The following is a 16,331-nucleotide window of genomic DNA, read 5'->3' on the forward strand; positions in this document are numbered from 1 at the left end:
ATGCAATAATTCTACTACGGGGTATTTACCCAAATAGCACAAAAACACTAATTTGGAAAGATATACGCACCCCTATGTTTACTGCAGCATTATTTACAATAGCCAAATTATGGAAGCAACCCAAGAGTCCATTTATATAGATGAATGGATAAAGAAGATGTGGTATATTTACAATGGAATATTACTCAGCCGTAAAAAAGAATGAAATCTTCCATTTGCAACAATATGGATGGATCTAGAGAATATAATGCTAAGTGAAATATGTCAGTCAAAGAAAGATAAATACCATTTGATTTCACTCATAGGTGGAGTTTAAGAAACAAAACAAAGAAAAAAGAGACAAACAAACAAAAAAACAGACTCTTAACTATAAAGAACAAACAGATGGCTACCAGAGGGGAGGTAGGTGGGGAGATTGGTGAAATAGGCGAAGAGGATTAAGTGTACATTTACCATGATAAGCACTGAGTCATATATAGAACTATTGAATCATTATACTGTACATTGGAAACTAATACAGCACTGCATATTAACTACACTGGAATTAAAAAAAAAAAATTCACGCCAAAGAGAAACTTCAACAATATTCATTAGAGTGAAAACAGCCAAAGGTCACAGTGACATCAGGCTTCTTGAAAGAAACAACAGATACAAGAAGATAATGGAGCAGAGTCCCCACAATGCTGAAGAAAAATAGGGGTGCCCAAGTGGCTCAGTCAGTTAAGTGCCCGACTTCGGCTCATGTCATGATCGCAGGGTTTGTGAGTTCCAGCCCCGCATCAGGTTCTGTGCTGACAGCTCAGAGTCTGGAGCCTGCTTCTCATTCTGTGTCTACCCCTATTTCTGCCCCTCCCCCACTCACGGTCTGTCTCTCTCCGTCTCTCAAAAATGAATAAGCATTAAAAAAATTTTTTTTTAAATGCTGAAGAAAAATAACCTTGTACCTAGAATTAAGTATCTGGGCAAGCCATTATTTACATCTGGGAAAAATTAGTATATTCACAGGTACATAAGACCTCAGAAAAATTCACCCTTTGCAGCCTGTTTGAAGTAATTTTCGGAGGAAGCAAAAAGATATAGGAAGTAAAGGTAAGTAAAAATTTGACATTTACTATTGTTTAAATAAAGCAAAACTTACAAAGCACTTAGAATACTGCTTACACATTAAGTACTCAGTAAAAATAAGCAGCTGTTATCTTTGTTTTTTTATTTACTTTTTTTTTATTTATTCTATTTACTCTGTTAAATAGTTGCACTCTTACTGACACTGACATCATTCTCCAATACTAAAGAAAATGCTTTTTAAGCATAGTTCTGTGTTAAGTATGATGTTTACTAGAGATTATTTTGCAAATATCATTCATTCATTCATTTACCCATTTGGAAGATCCCATTTAATCTTACGAAACTCTTATTCAAAAGTTTGATATAACTTTTTCTGCATGTAGCCATTAGGATTATATTAATAGGGTTTCTAATATTGGACCATCCATACGATCTGTAGGTAAATTCCATTTGATTAAGATAAGAGTGTCTCCTGGCAGGGGCAGTAGCACTGTGTTTTACTCTTACGTTAGCTAATATTTTATTTAATATTAAAAAATGCTGCTGAGGCTTTGTTACTCCGACAGTCTTGATGAACTTGCTTATTAGTTTTCATAGCTGGTTAATGTTCATGGCTTTCATTTATAAATAAAGATAATTTTACCTCCTCCCTTTTAATCTTCATGCCTCTTCTTAGTTCTTCCAGTGAGGTAGCAGACTAGGTGAAGGGTACAGGCTCTGGAGAGAGACTTAACTGAGGACCTTGGGCACAGGGTCTTGGTGCCTCTGAGTCATCTGAAGAGTAGCTGGAAAAGCACCTCCGGGAGTTTATGAGGGTTCCACAAGTTAAAGTGCTTGGCACATGGCCAACAATAAATGTTAGCTATTGAAATATTTACTGAATAAAGTTAAGAACAAGAGATACCTAATCCAATCTTGGAAATTTAGGAAAATAGCCTCAAAAAAAACAATACAAACTGAGACCTCTGGACCAGGTGGGTGAATCAGGAGAAAGGGGAGAGGGAAAAGAATGGATGGAATAATGCACTCTGGAGGGGAGACACACACATCCACATGCTTAGTGATGACAGAAAACATGTTTAGAGAATGGACAGCTGTTTAGTACAACCATACGTGGATGACCCAGCTATTCATATACCAATATTCATTTCTCCAGTAGGTAACAAGTTCCTGAAAGGAATCATGTTCAGTTCAGCTTTTTATCCCTCAGAGCACTTGGCAATGAGCCATGCACTGAGAAAATGTTCAATAAATATTTGTATTTTTAGGAAGGTTTATGGTCCGTTGTTCATCGGCCTGATTGACAACCATAGCATGGAAGCCAATACTTTATAAACTGCAGAGGCTGAGAGTAATGCATCTTGAATTAAGAAAGGTCAAAGTTTAGGGGCGCCTGGGTGGCGCAGTCGGTTAAGCGTCCGACTTCAGCCAGGTCACGATCTCGCGGTCCGTGATTTCGAGCCCCGCGTCAGGCTCTGGGCTGATGGCTCAGAGCCTGGAGCCTGTTTCTGATTCTGTGTCTCCCTCTCTCTCTGCCCCTCCCCCGTTCATGCTCTGTCTCTCTCTGTCCCCAAAATAAATAAACGTTGAAAAAAAAAATTAAAAAAAAAAAAAGAAAGATCAAAGTTTAGAGGAGAAATACCTCAATATCAATCTAAATGAGCCATCATAAAACTACACGTCTGAAGTTTTAGACATCCTTCACGAAATAATGAAAAGAGGATCTTGCTTCCCAGGAGCAGAGTCTAAAGGTATACGATATAGATCCTTAAAATGTTGCCATTTGGGGTTACTGCAAATTTTCAAGTGACATCATAAAGCTGTTATGACTATATATTTGTTTCCTAGGATTCTTGGGAAAAGGAGCACTAAATAAGTCAAATATTAACCATCCTAATATTTTTACAAAAATTTTCTCATCTTTTTTGTACTTGGAAATCATTTTTTTCTTCAAAATACTTGGCAAAAAAAATTAAGAAAGTTTAAAAAATTTTATTTGAAGAAATTTAGAGAATAGGGTGTATCTTGTTTCATTTCATTTGTTGAAGCATTTGCTTTGCACTTATAAAATTACTCCCTCAATAAAAACGGGCACAAAATATTAAACAGCCCCTCCCTTTCTTTGTTTTAGTTCTAAAAAGGTTCATTCTAATCTATAAAGCTCATAAGCATCATCCTAAAAATGAAAAAAAAAATTTTTTTTTAATTTTTTTTGTTTTTTCAACGTTTTTATTTATTTTTTTTGGGACAGAGAGAGACAGAACATGAATGGGGGAGGGGCAGAGAGAGAAGGAGACACAGAATCGGAAACAGGCTCCAGGCTCTGAGCCATCAGCCCAGAGCCTGACTCGGGGCTCGAACTCACGGACCGCGAGATCATGACCTGGCTGAAGTCGGACGCTTAACCGACTGCGCCACCCAGGCGCCCCTATTTTTTTTTTTTTTTCACTATAAAAATGCTTTAATGGTGGCGTCTGTACAGTAGCCTGACCCAAATTAGATCCTTAGGAAATTCTATTTCCCCTCCTGACCTTGACAATAAGGAGTCTGCTGGGAGTGGTTTTCCAACAGCTCTGTGATGATCACTGGTGATGTATTTCTAGTCAAATCTGGTCAAACTCCTTTTCTCAAAAACTTACTATCACTTGACCCCTCAGCAATATGTGATAGATTATTTTTTTTAATTTTTTAATGTTTATTTTTGGGAGAGAGACAGACAGACCACAAGTGGAGGAGGGGCAGAGAGAGAGGGAGACAAAGAATCTGAAGCAGGCTCCAGGTTCTGAGCTGTCAGCACAGAGCCCGACGTGGGGCTGGAACTCACGGACCGTGAGATCATGACCTGAGCCGAAGTCGGAGCTTAACTGACTGAGCCACCCAGGCGCCCCTGTGATAGATTATTGACAAGAAAAATAACATTATTAAAGGTTTACTATGTGCCCGTTTTTACTGAGGGAGTAATTTTATAAATACGGTGTTTCCCAAACTCCAGCCCTTCCAACTCCATGATCACAGTTCTTGTCATTCTTTGTCCCATCTTCATCATTTATTCAAGAGGAGAGTCAATATGAACACAAGTCAATAATGATAAAATGTCGCAGATACAATTAGAGAGCTATCCATCGGGAGAGGACAGAACAAAGGAGAAAATGTAGTCAATATTTCCGGGGGGAGGAGGTGGCTAGAGGGGAAGTAATGTTGGGGTTTCGCCTGGAGAATTTTGCAGAGAAAGTGACTCTTTAAAGACTGGTATATTTACAAAATGAACTCACAGCTACAGAAAATAGATTGGTGGTTGCCAGAAGCAGGGGCTTGGTGGGTGGGTGAAATGGATACAAGGCGTCAAAAGGTACAAGCTTCCAGTTATAAAATAAACATGCCATGGGAATGCAATGTACAGCCTGGTGACTACAGTTAATGACACTATACTGCCTGTCTGAAAGTTTCTAAGAGGGTAAGCCTCTCTTGCATGGGAGTTTGGAAGTAGTGTGTGTGGTGGGGGGGGGGGGGGGACATTCAATTCAGTCCATAACAGTTTCCTTTCCAAAAACTGAAAAAAATCTGAACTCCAAACACATCTGACCCTAAGAGTTTGGGATAAAGTACTATAAACCTTAGTTTATAGTTATAGGTACATGGAAAAGAGTTTAAGCACAGTGCTGGTGGGAGTGCCACAGGAAGTACATGGGTTAGGGAAAACCTCACTGCAAATGGGATATTGAACTAAACCAGTGAAGTAAGGGAGTGGGCTATATCTGAGATAACAGCAGTCTAAGAAGGGGAACAGCAAGTTCAAAGACTCTTAGATAAGAGCAGTGCAGTATGGGTGCTGAGTAGAAAGACTGTCAGTGTAACTGAAACAGTGAGCTAAAGGAATAATAGTAGAGGAGATAACAGATATACAAATCACTTAGGGCCTTACTGACCATTGTAATAGAATTTGGCTTTTAGAGAAGTGAGATGAGAAGGCCATAGTGGTTTTGAATAGAGTAGCATGACCTAATTAATGTTTTAACAGAATCACAACTAGGGTACCTGGGTGGCTCAGTAGGTTAAGCATCAGACTTAGGCTCCAGTCATTATCTCATAATTCTTGAGTTCAGGCCCCACATCGGGCTTTCTGCTGTCAGCACGGAGCCTGTTTCAGATCTTCTGTCTCGTTCTCTCTCTGCACCTCCCCCTCTCATGCTCTCCCTCTCTCAAAAATAAATAGACTTTAAAAATAAAATCACAACATGCAGCTGATAATCTCCAAAGATGGATGCCATCATCACTGCCTTCCTTTCGTGAACAAGCATGACAAGTTACCCAGCAAGAGGCAGAGTCTGTGTCCTCTCCCACTGAATCTGGGATGGGCTTCTGACTGCTTCATTCTGACCAATGAAGCAAACATAAAGTCTGGGAATTCTGTTCCCAGGCCTTAAGAGGATTTGCAGCTCCCACTTCCTCTTTTATGGACCCTGGACACTATGGAAGGAGTCTGACAACCCTGAGACCATCACGCCAGAAGAAAGCCCAATCTCGCCATGTGAAAAGGCCAAGTGGAAGAGAATGAAGGAACCCAGCCAACAGCCAGATTCAATGTCTTGAACCATCTCCGATAGTCCTTGGACAAATGGAGTCAAATCAACTGAGACCACAGACATTGTGGAGTAGAGACAAGTCATTGTCACTGTGTCCTGTCCAAATTTCTAACCTCAAAACCTTGAACAAATAAAATGGTTCTAAATTTTGGAGTTTATTGTATAGCAATGAAAAACTGACACTAAAATTGGGATGAGACTGGGTGATGTGTAGACACCTGAAGAGTATCAAGGACACAGTGAAGGCGAGAAAGGCATTGATGAACTTCTTCCTGGAGGCTGGACAGAGGCAACTCGTATTACGTAGTGGCAAAATGTTTGGCATCACTGCAACAATATGGAAGAATGAAAACATACCTCATGAGCTTGTGGGCCTACCTAAGGAGATTTCTGAATGTGATAACTGGCTTCATTCAGCTGCCTAGGATTAATTACGGGAAGAGAAAGATGAACTGAAGTGTTCAAGCAGAAGTTAGAGGGAATCATTCAACACAGGACTTGCTAGGTTAGAAAATAAAACTTTTTGGGGCGCCTGGGTGGCTCAGTCGGTTAAGCGTCTGACTTCCACTCAGGTCATGATCTCGTGGTCCGTGAGTTCGAGCCCCGTGTCGGGCTCTGTGTTGACAGCTCAGAGCCTGGAGCCTGTTTCAGATTCTGTGTCTCCCTCTCTCTCTCTGACCCTCCCCTGTTCATGCTATCTCTCCCTGTCTCAAAAATAAATAAATATTTAAAAAAAGAAAATTAAAAAAAAAAAAGAAAATGAAACTTTTTGTCATTCTTGCCTCTCCAGACAGCAGAAGATGCTCAAAGAAAGAAGCAGCCTTAGGACAAAGTTCAAAGCCAAGTATTAGTACAATGTGCTCTCAGGTTAAAGATCAAATCAAGCATGTGGCTGGAAGATGCCTCATTAAGACCTCACATTAAGGCAGAGCCTCAGAGACTCAGCGGGACAAAGGACTTCTTCTTCTTTTTTTTTTTTTTAACACTTATTTTTTATTTTTGTGTGAGACACAGAGACAGAGCACAAGGTGGGGGAGGGGCAGAGAGAGATGGAGAGACACAGAATCCGAAGCAGGTTCCAGGCTCTGAGCTGTCAGCACAGAGCCTGACGTGGGGCTCAAACCCACGAACCACGAGATCATGACCTGAGCCGAAGTCTGACGCTTAACTGACTGAGACACCCAGATGCTCTCCAAAGGGTTTCTAAAACAGTAAGGGTCTCTCCTATAGCATTCGGATTTGCAGCCAAAGTAAAGAGGAGCCTGTCATAAAAGTCTTGGGTACGTAAGTTTTCCATAATGGAATGAACCTCAATAAAATCTATAGGAAGGCCTCGAGGTTTATGAGAGAATTGTACTAAAATAACTCACCACCAGGTAAACGAAAAGGAGGACACAGAAGATCCCTAGATCCCGAACTCAAAGCTGGAAGCAGTCTACCCAAGTGCTGACAAGAGCTATTTCTCATGGAAAAGGAAGAGTGACTCAAAGAAGGGGTCTTTAACTTTCCAGTCAGCCCAGCTGAGGTGCCAGACACAGGAATGAAGAAATCTTCTGGGATGTTTCATCTCCAACAAGCTGAACATAGCCCAGATTGCAGAATCATGACAAATAACAAATTACTATTTGTCAAGCCGGTGGGTTCTGGGTGTTTCTGTTTATTTATTTTGTGGGTTTGTTTGTTTGTTTGATGCAGGCAGGGCAAATAACAGAAGCATTCTGACTGCTGTGTTGTGTTAAGAACAAGCTGGGGGTGGGGGGAGCACGTACAGCATCAGGGAGACCAACTCTTGCAATAATACCATAAGGCAGGACAATAGTGGCTTGGACCTAGATGGCAGCTGCAAAGGGGACAAGAAGTCAGATGTGGGATATACGTTGAAAGGACAGTTTAAAGGACTTAGTGGCAGATTAAAATGTGGGGTATGAAAAAAAAAAAAAAAAAAAGGAGAACTCCGAGACTGACTAAGAGATTATCCATGCAACTCAAAGACTAGAACGGCCATCAAGTGAGATAAGGGAGACCATGGAAGAAGCAGTTTTGGGGGTTAAGTCAGGAATTCAACGAGTAGGATACATCTACTCAGGAATGCAGACTAGACTGTTGTCTAGATGAGCCTGGAGTTCAGGGGGAGGTCATGACTGGAGACACGAATCACCACTCTCGGAAGGCACTAACAACCACCAGGCAGGATGCAGTCAGGGAGTGAGTGTACATAGATAGAGAAAGGATCCAGTGACTGAGCAGTGGACTCCTCTGTTGAGAGGATAGGGAATAGGAACCAGCAAGCTACTGAAATGGATGATGGGGAGGCAGAGGACAATGAAGAGAGGAGGACTGTCTGGAAGCAAAAATGAAGAACTCAGGTCCTGCTGAAAGGGAACCCAGCCCTAACCACGGATTTAACATGGGAGGAGGGGGGGGTCTTGGTATCTCTGATGATACAGTTTTATGGAGCAGTAGGAATGACAGGCTGCCTGGTTCAAGAGAGAATGAGAAGAGAGAAATTGGAGACAGAAAGTAGAATTGACTTTCAGAGCTTTCCTATAAAATGGAGACCTAAAAACCAGGTGGCAGCCGGAGAGAAACACGAAGCCAAAGAGAGTTGTTTGTTGTTGCTGTTTATGGGAGAAATTACAGTCATGGGAAAGACCCATTAGAGAGAGACAAAAGTTGATGATAGAGAGAAGGAATGAATTGCTATAGCTACGTCCTTTAGCAGATAATAGGAAGAAGACTGTACATCTGAAGGACTGCCGTGGATTTCTGGCTCATTTCCTTATCTCTAATTATTTTTTCTTCAATAAATCCTACCCCAGACTAATTTTCCCCAAATACTGTTTTTATTATAATACTCCAACATTGGTTTTTTGCTATATTATATTTCCTACCTGTTTTACATTCCTCTGATTACTTCTTAAATTGTTGAATGATCTCTCATTGAAGTCGATACAAACCAATCATGTGACCAACCCTTGGCTGAGCTCACACTATTATGTCTTTATTCAAAATATAACTGTAGAGACACATAACAAGATTAATTTACAGAGACAAAAGCTATTACAGCACATAAGGAGAAATATAAGGAGAAAATAATTCTACCTGGGCAGTAGAAGGGGTTTCAGAAACTGTGGAGATTGGAGGCTTTGAGCAGAAGGCAGGAAGAATGACAAAAAAGTGAGCAGGAATAGCAAGGGTGGTCTAGAGTATAGAGAAGTGTGTCTAGAACTGCGTGGAAGAGGAGCCCAGACTGGGAAGGCTATCTAAGACCCCAAGCAGGGCTAGAACCTATTCCTGCCCCCCAACACTGCTCTCAGTGGGAAGCCTCTGCAGCTGCCAGTTCTTTACCATCCCCGCCCCCACCCCACCCCTCGACAAAAACACACACTATTGCTTAAGCACAATGGGCCATGGCAATCCAGAAACCAAGCATAGGGGGCAGGGCGGGCAACAGGTTGAACCAGAGCAAACTGAGATCTTCAAAGGGAAGAACAGGCACTCCTGGGGAACCCCATAGCTGTCCAAGGTCTGTAAGGGTATAGAGAGTTCTAAAGGAACCAATTTCCAGATCCACTATTTACAAAGGGACCCCTTTTTATAAGCAATATGCCTGAAATGTGCTGACAGCAAGCATTTTCTGGCAAGTTCTCCTTTCCCACTTCCCCTTTCATAATTACCCTCCACCCATTTTACCAAAGAAAGGCACATCACTCTCCCATTCAGAATCTTACCATGTGCCTTGCCTCTCCAGGGTGCCAAATAAAGGGGCAATTTGAAAAACTGGTATTAGAGAAACCTGCCTTAATCAAAGCATTGATATCAACACCACCCAGGTCTACATTTATGATACACATCTTATGATACAATATAGTTTTATGCCTCATAATTATCAAAACTCAAATGAATTACTCTGGTTACCTGTGTACTAATAATCTTTACAATAACATAAAGAATAATTTTAACAAAATTATTTTAAAACTTTTAAACATATACTTTTTGTTGTTGATACGTACAAAAGAAAATAAGTGGGGAAAATATACTGTAAAGTTTCTAGCTATAAAATGTTCAGTTAAAGAATAACTGGGGTCAGTGCTAACAGTGCACAAGGAGTATTTCATTTCTCGAGTTTCTATTAGAAGGTACATGAACGAAATGCCCAGTGAGAGTGAAATGATACAAGGGATCACGGCATGTGCCACAGGGCTGCTTTCCTATGTCACTCTGATGAGTAGAGCCTCCCCCCACCAACCTTACAACCGATCATATTTTCTTCTTGTAGGATCATTTTCAGTTTCAATTCCTCTATTTAACAAAATACTGTCGTCACTCTCCTGATCCCCTCTGCGCCCTGTTAGCACTTGGAGAAACCTTAGTATTTGGAAAACAATCAACTATGTATTCTTAGAACATGATCAGCTAACAGGCATTCCGACTTTTTTAATCCATATTTATATGGTGTATATACAAAATATACATGGAGATAGATAGATAGATAGATAGATAGATAGATAGATAGATAGCAGATCTACGTATGTTTTGGTCCTTCCAAAGATGACCTGCAAGACACTACTGGACTCTGGAATAAAACACAGAAAAATAGATGTATACATATGCCCTGCCTCCAGACATAAAACATATATGAATAACACTGCTGAATTGAAATGAGATCAAACAGCCTCTTATTTATTTTTCATTCCAACACTGAGTGTAACCTGAAGTAATAAATAGTAATTAATATAATTAATAATAGTTAATTAGTAAAACTCACCATTAAATAGCTAGTAGTAAATACATCGCAGTACTAGCTAAAACCACACATGTTCTCTCAACGCCCCTATGGAATTCTTCCATTCAATCCATTCAAATAGGAGAGCAGCAGCACTTAAGCACTGTTCAACCTCAAAAGCCTCACGTGGTAATCTGCAATCACTGAGTAAGTAAATCTAAGAGCTAATACTGAGCTAAGGAAAGAAGCTGGCTTCTTGCCAACTCTCATACCATTGGAGCCTGTGAAAAGGCTTCTTAAATAGTTGACTACACCACCTCGGTTGTGATATAATTGGGAAAGGCTTCTGTTCTGATCTCTCCACGAATCCCACCTTTCTACTTGGATGGATGAATGAATAGTTAGATCAATAGATTCAGACATTGATCAATCCACCTGTACCTATGTCATGCTCTATCAGCAAAAACTGATGCAAGTTAAACAAATGTTTTCATTCAGGAACCGTAAGAGAAATTTCTCCAAGGAACCAAACACAAATAAATACTCATGCGAATATTATTTGATCATAAAGCTAATCTTTAAATGTATAATTAATGAAGTCAATCATGCAAGTACTGTATAAGCAGTATTACTTGAAAACCAACCTTCTATCATAAAACTGCATCAAAATGAAGTAGTAGATAGTTGGCACTGACAAATTGTGGGAAATACTTCTATGGAAATATCATCTTTCATAAACACCAGTGATCTGAAATCTGTCCAGGTTCAAATCCCAGCTCTACCACTTAACTAGCTCTGTGACTTTGGGAAAGTTATTTAATTACCCTATGCTTCCATTTTCTCGGCTATATAACACAGTCCGTACCACCACCTAAGTTTATCATGATGACTTTTAAAAATACATACATACTCGGAACAATGTCCGGTACATACTAAGAACTCAACAAGTATTAGCTATGATTCATATTATTTCCCATAATTCAAGTTGCTGGCCAAAAGACAGCACTCTCTGTATTATCATTAACTAACCTTCAAAAGAATAGTTATCTAATGAACAAACTTAACAGTCAACTCTAAGAGCGAAATGAAAAAAAGGACAGTTTTCTAAGTTTTAAAATGTTTTAAAAACTATTTGGGGTCCAAGAGACATTTGAAAACCTAATTAGAGTTGTGGATATTTTCTTCAGAAAAATCCACTTACATACAACATTTCAGGGCTTCATTCACATCCTTCCTGAAATCTACTCAGAGCCAGCAAACCTGAGATGGAGAACCTTCTAGGGTTTAAAATCCTTCAATTATCGAACTCTATTTCAATAAACGTTAAACCACAGATTTTCCCCATCCTCCAAAAAAGATTATAAACTTGTATTTCATTGACAAATATTGTGTCTTGCAATATAGCTGTTGACATTTATATACAAATCTCATTGATGAAAAGAAAATCATCAAATTGTTCTTCTTAAGTCCCCCAGTAATCTGCAGTAAAGTTCCAAACTCCAGGACAACAGCTTCAAACCAGGTTCTAGAGTTGCCACTCCAAATCAGCAGAGAATAGTGAACCAAAGTATGGGAAGGAGCATCTGGCTGGCTCAGTCCACAGAGCATGCGACTCTTGATCTCAAGGATGTGACTGCAAGCCACACATTGGGTGCAGAGCTTACTTAATATATATATATATAGAGAGAGAGGGAGAGGGAGAGGGAGAGAGAGAGACAGATGATAGATAGATAGATAGATAGATAGATAGATAGACAGACAGACAGACAGGCAGACAATTAAAAATCAAAGTATAGGAACACTGCCTACTAGAGATTCAGGACCAGTGACTAACCTAACTCCTCTGGGTCACTCTGTCACAGAGCAGATGATACTGCAGGAAAAGGCCATTCTGAGTATGACTAAAATTTTGAGAGGAGGAAACAGAGGGAGAGATGTAAGAATGTGACCTTAAAACACAATCACAACAAACCTTTAGAACTTTCTGAGATATCTTAACTTGATTATGTAAAATTTTAAATTCTTCATCGCTTTTTAAGTCTAAGAAGGCTATTGCTTTTTCTTCAGTTCCTTCTTTTATATATCTTTATATAAACAACGATATATTTATATCTTTTCTATATCTTTATGCTTTTTCCTTTGTGCCTCCTTCCTCTATCTACCATGCCCACCACACTGCTTTTCAATAAAAGAACAGTAGTTTAAAATTTGATCCATATTGTACCTTGATGCTTTCAGTGGAATAGTCCACCACACAGCCACTGCACTGCTGAAGGCCACGATCACCCGGACCTTATCTGTTCATTCAATCAAACCTTTTTATTTTAGGCACACTGACAATAAAGGTCAATAAAACCTTTTTATTTTAGGCACACTGACAAGATGAGGAAGCCCATCAGTTACAGGTAGATGGCATGCCCCTTGCCATAACATTAGAAAGTAGTTTTAAAAACATAATGGAAAAGTAGCTAGCGAAAACCACTTTACTTCCAGTTCTGAAACTTCTGACGCATCCTGTTTAGGAATCTGTTATAAGCATCGTTTAAGAATCATCTTGCTTTATGGATACGCTGACGTTATCAAAGTCTTCAACGCACGGAATTACATAGTACAATTAAAATGAATTGTAAACATTCGCAAAATGCAGTCTCAGTAACATTGGAAAAAAATTAACTGGACTTTCATTTAAATCCATCTTGAATAAGGATTTTACTGCAAGTTTAAGTCTCCTGTGTCTCTTCCAAGTTTCTAATTCTGCTTTTCTAAGAGAGGAGTGGCTTGATCAAGGCTGGAACTAATAACAAAGACCCAGGCCTGAGTGCCCATCAGTAACCATTTCTGCAAGTTCCTCTCCCTAGGAGGACAAGTGTCCTCCTGATCAAAGAAGGGGAGGGTAACTTGATTTTGCAAGCAAAGGGAGAGACCAACCCGCAGGGTCCGAGACACATTTGAGCTGACCCGCAAGGAGTGTGGGAGGGGGCAGGGAAGAAGCGGGGAGCTGCGGTACCTTTCTTGGAACTCTCTGAGCTCGGTTAGGTGCAGAACTCAGCGCTCAGTGCTGCCAGACCGCGTCTTCTCCGAAACGGGCAGCCTGGGGCGGGAGGCAGGCGCACGTCCCTCGCTCTCCGCGGGTCAGCTGCGGAGTTAGCGGAGAGCAGACACCGGCGCCGGGCGCTGCCTCCCGCTGACCCGCTGCCTGCAGCACCGAAAGAGCCAAGCGCACGGAGGAGCCGCGCGGGACCCGCAAGCGGACCAGCAATCTGCGTTCCTCTGGGAGCAGAGGATGGCGAGGAGAGCCCACGGGAGGAATAAAGGGTCAGAAGGGGGAAAACCTCTGCACGTAGTGCAACGGAAAACTGAAGTCGCGGTTAAGTGTTCCCCGTGAGAGGGCGGGGCGGCCCGGTCCGCAGCTGGTGGGGCGAAATGGGTAGGTCCGCCCGGAGCTGGGAGAGGCCCGAGGCGTAGACTTTCGGGGAAAATTCCAACGCCCTTTCAACCACCACCACCTTCCCCCACCCCCCCCCCCACCCCCAACAGGCGGAGAAGCAGAACTCTGTACCTCCATCGAGTCCCGGCTGTAGGGCTGGGGGGCGGCGAGCGGCGCAGCCGGACGGGAACTGCCACCCGGCTCCCTGCCTTGGCGTTGGGCTTCGACTACAAAGAGCGAGTCAGCTGGGGTTCCCCTGGGCGCCCTGAACCCAGGGAGTCCCAACCCTCACCGAAAAGAAAAGTGAAAGAGAAAAGAGCAAGGAGCAGAGGGCAAGATAAACATCTTCAGAGGAGGCTGGGGGAGGGGCGGGATGGCAGCAGCCCCTGAACGACTGCCCAGGTGTTGCAGCTCCACGCCCCCAGGGCTGGGACGCCCCGCAGGTTTCCGCCACTGCCCAGTCCTGGGGTGCAGAACCTGGAGGGAGAGCTTGGACGAAGGCAGGGAGCGCCTGCCCCCGATTTCGGCCTTTACTTTCTGGGGCACCTGCAGGGAAAGCGAGAAATCTCAGAGACCACCCGCCGCACGCACCCAGCCTAGCTTGGCGCAGGAGGCTTCCCCAGAGAAGCCTGGAGACCTGGGCGCGTGGCGTGCACCCAAGTGGCCCACAGGCGAGGGAAAAAATGTGTAGGAGCGAGTTGGGCGACTGTTCCAGACCAGCCCCTCAACCCGCGCGGCGCAGGCTGTAAGAAGGAAGCCTCTGAAGTTTTATTAGAACGGAGTAAGACACCTGGATGACTAGGGAGTTAGGGTAAACTGGAAGGAATGAGCCAGACTGTAAATTACTTTTCCAGTCTAGTCTTACACTGCACATGGTCCCATCAAATAGGACCGTGTGAAATGTTGTTATAATATTTTACAGTTGAAGGAAGGGACTAGGTTCTCTGAAGCTGAGTGTTCTTTATGCTACACAGAGTCATCAGAAAAGACCTCCTGCCCAGTTTTGGAAACACTTTGGAGAAAACCTTGAACACATTTGAATTACCGAAAATCCCTAATAAAAAGTGCTTCCCCAAATTTTCCAGTCATGTCACAGAAAAAAAGGATATGGCTCCTGGAGTTTAATAAACACTTAACCATCTTTCCTTTACAATTGAGTATATGTTTAAAAAAATAGAAATATATTAGAAGTGACTTAAGTATTAAATGTGCATAAAATTCCACTTAAAAAAAATTTCACTTTTATGAAAAAGTTCATCTGCAGATAGTCACTATCAACAAAATAAGTGATATAGAAACATGTAAAGACCATTTTAACAATTCAAAAATTTACCATAGTTGTAAATGATAGGTAAAGAAATTGAGCATTCTTTTCTGTCCGAGACAATGTAGTGTTGAATTTTCTTGTAATAATGCCAAGGATCTCAAATCTAATCAGACTTTTTCATAGCAATTGCTGAAGCTCTAATTTGCAGAATGGGCATTCATTGTGAGAGCAGGCCTGCCGTGGGATTGGATTCTGTAACAAAGATGGTGGCCACAAAAGGCTGACACTGTGTATACACGAATATGCAGATTAGGAATGGAGAAGTGGATCTGTGTCCTACCGTCAACTCGGACTGAAGCAGAGCTTCTTGGGCTCCTGCCAAGTGGGCTCCTGTCATACCTCCTTCAGCACACTTACGGATGCTGTGTACTCTGCAGCTGGGAGCTGCAATAGATGTCCAGACAGTATGACATCTCATGGCCACACAGAGCCAGATATCATTGCTCCCAGAGGACACCTCCCATCTCAGAACTTGCTGTGATCCAGCTGCCCGGGAGCACTGGAGAAAGCTGCTCTTAGCTAGGGCTTACTAGTCTATGGGCTCCAGCTGCCCACAGGGCTAAGGGGCATCAATGTCCAACAGCACACTTTGAACATGTGACCACCATGAGCTACTAGAGAGGTTTTCACAATGCTCTGGAAAACTGATGGGGCTTTTCTTCATAAACCTGAGTTTTAAAGTATAATCTGAGTACATAAGAATAATAAAATTGGTCTACAAATACTGACCAAACTAATACATATGAGTTCTAAACCAAGATGGGCTGAATGGGATATAAAGCATTTAGTTACGTTGGGGAGATAAAAAACATAAATAACAATAAAGTGAAATTGAAAATGATTACAGCCATAAGATAGGCTTTGCTCTACTATTTGCCTCCTAAATAGATAGGTCAAATTTGTTTTCTTCATTACAGAAAATAAAACTATTTTGAATTAGTTATAGAAGTGCCTGCAATTCAATGATGTTGGGTTTTCAGCATAGTTTGTTTTTGTTGCACTGCACTCAAAGAGAAAAGTCTAATATATGCAACTTGTATTTTCAGTTGCCACAGGCTGTTTGGCAAGATATTGAAAATTCCTCACACCAATGAACAAGTAAATTCCACTGTATAAATTAAAAACAAAGACCAAGACTGATGAAATAATTTGAAACTACCATAATTCATAAAATTATAATGTAGAAAGAAGTAAAAATTAACT

The 16,331-nt window shown here is 41.5% G+C and overlaps 1 protein-coding gene across 2 annotated transcripts in view; it reads right to left on the reverse strand.

Moving 5' to 3' along the window:
* Window positions 1–14,111, reverse strand: part of IL15 (interleukin 15) — an 81,064-nt gene extending 66,953 nt beyond the window's left edge. Inside the window, exon 1 of one of the 2 annotated variants that reach the window (XM_045466876.1) lies at window positions 13,934–14,111. The gene's annotated coding sequence lies outside the window, so the exon portion shown is untranslated. Of the gene's footprint in view, window positions 1–13,381; window positions 13,865–13,933 lie in introns of those variants that run through there. The other variant, XM_045466886.1, reaches the window with a different exon arrangement.
* Between the last annotated feature and the right edge of the window lie 2,220 nt (window positions 14,112–16,331).

The sequence above is a fragment of the Leopardus geoffroyi genome, chromosome B1, assembly GCF_018350155.1.
Source record: "Leopardus geoffroyi isolate Oge1 chromosome B1, O.geoffroyi_Oge1_pat1.0, whole genome shotgun sequence".
Taxonomy (NCBI): domain Eukaryota; kingdom Metazoa; phylum Chordata; class Mammalia; order Carnivora; family Felidae; genus Leopardus; species Leopardus geoffroyi.